Consider the following 5,000-nt stretch of genomic DNA (forward strand, 5'->3'; position numbering starts at 1 on the left):
AACCCTAACCCTAACCCTAACCCTAACCCTAACCCTAACCCTAACCCTAACCCTAACCCTAACCCTAACCCTAACCCTTCCCTTCAAAAGTTATGGCCACTTAAACACTCGGCCAATCACAATCAATCACAAAACACACTTTGGCCAATATCTCCCGAACCGAACCTCGTACACTCTCCAAACCACCTTCCGTATACACTAATTACACCACGCTGAACACGTAGGAAGTGTCCCCAGCTCTCTACGACCTTCCCAAGCTGAGATACACAAAATCATGACCAAAGGAAGTGACGTATCTCCGCAACGGAAGCTCGTACAGACTCGGGGGTGCTACCGTTGGAAAGCTTGACCCAGAGTGTTTATTCAAAAGTGTTGGATTCAAGTCTCTACGACCTTGCGTTCAAAAGTTATTAAAGAAAAACGAACTGCACCGGGGTGCAATTTCGGTAAAACCTCCTAACCCTAACCCTAACCCTAACCCTGGTTTTTACCCCTATTCCTAACCCAAAAAGTAAGTGAGCCCAGGCTCACTTTGGGTAAAACCCCCTAATCCTAACCCTAATCCTAACCCTAACCCTAACCCCTAACCCTAACCCTAACCCTAACCCTAACCCTAACCCTAACCCCTAACCCAACCAACAACCAACAACCAACCACCAACCCAAACACCAACCCAAACACTAACCCTCACCTCTCCTCTATCCTTACCCTAACCAACACAGGGGGAGGCAAGCTCAAGGTTGGGCTTAGGCAACACATCTCACACTGGTTAAGGTCAGGGAAAGGGGCCAGGCTAGTGCGTCGTCACCTACCAATCCACCAAAATGCTCAAAAGTACAGTCAAATCAAATCCACTCCAAATTGCCTGAAACGTGCTCCTAACCACTTTCTGGGAACACCATTTAGTTAGGCATTTTTCACCTCCCTCCACACTTAGGCATTTTTCGATAAAAATTCACTCCATTCATTCTCTATGGAGAATAGCACACACTTGTATCTCCGGACAGGAACGTCCTACAGACTCGTGGCTGCTACCGTTGGAACGGCAATAGTCCATATATGCTAGACGAATGAGGGTTGCAAGTCTCTAGCACCTTCCCTTCAAAAGTTATGGACACTTAAACACTCGGCCAATCACAAAACACACTTTGGCGAATATCTCCCGAACCGAACCTCGTACAGTCTCAGAACCAGCATTCGTCTGCCATAATTCCACCACGCTGAACACGTAGGAAGTGTCCCCAGCTCTCTACGACCAACCGTTCCCGAGATACAGACAATTTCCGGTCAAAAAGTGACGTATCTCCGCAACGGAAGCTCGTACAGACTCGGGGGTGCTACCGTTGGAACGGCCGTAGTCGATATAGGGGGGACGTATCTTGGTTTCAAGTGTCTACGACCTTCCTATCACAAGTTATTCAAGAATAAGTCATCCTCAAATCAGTCATCGTGGTTTTTACCCCTATTCCTAACCCTAACCCTAACCCTAACCCCTAACCCTAACCCTAACCCTAACCCTAACCCTAACCCTAACCCTAACCCTAACCCTAACCCTAACCCTAACCCTAACCCTAACCCTAACCCTAACCCTAACCCTAACCCTTCCCTTCAAAAGTTATGGCCACTTAAACACTCGGCCAATCACAATCAATCACAAAACACACTTTGGCCAATATCTCCCGAACCGAACCTCGTACACTCTCCAAACCACCTTCCGTATACACTAATTACACCACGCTGAACACGTAGGAAGTGTCCCCAGCTCTCTACGACCTTCCCAAGCTGAGATACACAAAATCATGACCAAAGGAAGTGACGTATCTCCGCAACGGAAGCTCGTACAGACTCGGGGGTGCTACCGTTGGAAAGCTTGACCCAGAGTGTTTATTCAAAAGTGTTGGATTCAAGTCTCTACGACCTTGCGTTCAAAAGTTATTAAAGAAAAACGAACTGCACCGGGGTGCAATTTCGGTAAAACCTCCTAACCCTAACCCTAACCCTAACCCTGGTTTTTACCCCTATTCCTAACCCAAAAAGTAAGTGAGCCCAGGCTCACTTTGGGTAAAACCCCCTAATCCTAACCCTAATCCTAACCCTAACCCTAACCCCTAACCCTAACCCTAACCCTAACCCTAACCCTAACCCTAACCCCTAACCCAACCAACAACCAACAACCAACCACCAACCCAAACACCAACCCAAACACTAACCCTCACCTCTCCTCTATCCTTACCCTAACCAACACAGGGGGAGGCAAGCTCAAGGTTGGGCTTAGGCAACACATCTCACACTGGTTAAGGTCAGGGAAAGGGGCCAGGCTAGTGCGTCGTCACCTACCAATCCACCAAAATGCTCAAAAGTACAGTCAAATCAAATCCACTCCAAATTGCCTGAAACGTGCTCCTAACCACTTTCTGGGAACACCATTTAGTTAGGCATTTTTCACCTCCCTCCACACTTAGGCATTTTTCGATAAAAATTCACTCCATTCATTCTCTATGGAGAATAGCACACACTTGTATCTCCGGACAGGAACGTCCTACAGACTCGTGGCTGCTACCGTTGGAACGGCAATAGTCCATATATGCTAGACGAATGAGGGTTGCAAGTCTCTAGCACCTTCCCTTCAAAAGTTATGGACACTTAAACACTCGGCCAATCACAAAACACACTTTGGCGAATATCTCCCGAACCGAACCTCGTACAGTCTCAGAACCAGCATTCGTCTGCCATAATTCCACCACGCTGAACACGTAGGAAGTGTCCCCAGCTCTCTACGACCAACCGTTCCCGAGATACAGACAATTTCCGGTCAAAAAGTGACGTATCTCCGCAACGGAAGCTCGTACAGACTCGGGGGTGCTACCGTTGGAACGGCCGTAGTCGATATAGGGGGGACGTATCTTGGTTTCAAGTGTCTACGACCTTCCTATCACAAGTTATTCAAGAATAAGTCATCCTCAAATCAGTCATCGTGGTTTTTACCCCTATTCCTAACCCCTAACCCTAACCCTAACCCTAACCCTAACCCTAACCCTAACCCTAACCCTAACCCTAACCCTAACCCTAACCCTAACCCTAACCCTAACCCTAACCCTAACCCTAACCCCTAACCCTAACCCTGGTTTCAAGTCTCTACGACCTTCCGTTCAAAAGTTATTCACCAAAAAGTAAGTGAGCCCAGGCTCACTTTGGGTAAAACCCCCTAATCCTAACCCTAACCCTAACCCTAACCCTAACCCGTTCAAAAGTTATTCACCAAAAAGTAAGTGAGCCCAGGCTCACTTTGGGTAAAACCCCCTAATCCTAACCCTAACCCTAACCCTTTTTACCCCTATTCCTAACCCTAACCCTAACCCTAACCCTAACCCTAACCCCCCAAAAAGTAAGTGAGCCCAGGCTCACTTTGGGTAAAACCCCCTAATCCTAACCCTAACCCTAACCCTAACCCTAACCCTCTCCTCTATCCTTACCCTAACCAACACAGGGGGAGGCAAGCTCAAGGTTGGGCTTAGGCAACACATCTCACACTGGTTAAGGTCAGGGAAAGGGGCCAGGCTAGTGCGTCGTCACCTACCAATCCACCAAAATGCTCAAAAGTACAGTCAAATCAAATCCACTCCAAATTGCCTGAAACGTGCTCCTAACCACTTTCTGGGAACACCATTTAGTTAGGCATTTTTCACCTCCCTCCACACTTAGGCATTTTTCCATAAAAATTCACTCCATTCATTCTCTATGGAGAATAGCACACACTTGTATCTCCGGACAGGAACGTCCTACAGACTCGTGGCTGCTACCGTTGGAACGGCAATAGTCCATATATGCTAGACGAATGAGGGTTGCAAGTCTCTAGCACCTTCCCTTCAAAAGTTAGCAAACAAAAACCACTCGGCCAATCACAATCAATCACAAAACACACTTTGGCCAATATCTCCCGAACCGAACCTCGTACACTCTCCAAACCACCTTCCGTATACACTAATTACACCACGCTGAACACGTAGGAAGTGTCCCCAGCTCTCTACGACCTTCCCAAGCTGAGATACACAAAATCATGACCAAAGGAAGTGACGTATCTCCGCAACGGAAGCTCGTACAGAGTCGGGGGTGCTACCGTTGGAAAGGCCGGCCCACTATTTCAATTCAAGGACCTTGGTTTCAAGTCTCTACGACCTTCCGTTCAAAAGTTATTCACCAAAAAGTAAGTGAGCCCAGGCTCACTTTGGGTAAAACCCCCTAATCCTAACCCTAACCCTAACCCTAACCCTAACCCTAACCCTAACCCTAACCCAGGGGGAGGCAAGCTCAAGGTTGGGCTTAGGCAACACATCTCACACTGGTTAAGGTCAGGGAAAGGGGCCAGGCTAGTGCGTCGTCACCTACCAATCCACCAAAATGCTCAAAAGTACAGTCAAATCAAATCCACTCCAAATTGCCTGAAACGTGCTCCTAACCACTTTCTGGGAACACCATTTAGTTAGGCATTTTTTAACCTCCCTCCACACTTAGGCATTTTTCGAACAAAATTCACTCCATTCATTCTCTATGGAGAATAGCACACACTTGTATCTCCGGACAGGAACGTCCTACAGACTCGTGGCTGCTACCGTTGGAACGGCAATAGTCCATATATGCTAGACGAATGAGGGTTGCAAGTCTCTAGCACCTTCCCTTCAAAAGTTATTCAACAAAAACCACTCGGCCAATCACAATCAATCACAAAACACACTTTGGCCAATATCTCCCGAACCGAACCTCGTACACTCTCCAAACCACCTTCCGTATACACTAATTACACCACGCTGAACACGTAGGAAGTGTCCCCAGCTCTCTACGACCTTCCCAAGCTGAGATACACAAAATCATGACCAAAGGAAGTGACGTATCTCCGCAACGGAAGCTCGTACAGACTCGGGGGTGCTACCGTTGGAAAGGCCGGCCCACTATTTCAATTCAAGGACCTTGGTTTCAAGTCTCTACGACCTTCCGTTCAAAAG

At 47.6% G+C, this 5,000-nt stretch overlaps 1 protein-coding gene across 1 annotated transcript in view; it reads right to left on the minus strand.

Moving 5' to 3' along the window:
* Positions 1-5,000, minus strand: part of LOC139286362 (cytosolic carboxypeptidase 4-like) — a 178,700-nt gene that overhangs the window by 134,971 nt on the left and 38,729 nt on the right. The gene's annotated exons all lie outside the window — the stretch shown is intronic.

The sequence above is a fragment of the Enoplosus armatus genome, chromosome 6 (genome assembly GCF_043641665.1).
Source record: "Enoplosus armatus isolate fEnoArm2 chromosome 6, fEnoArm2.hap1, whole genome shotgun sequence".
NCBI classification, from domain to species: Eukaryota; Metazoa; Chordata; class Actinopteri; order Centrarchiformes; family Enoplosidae; genus Enoplosus; species Enoplosus armatus.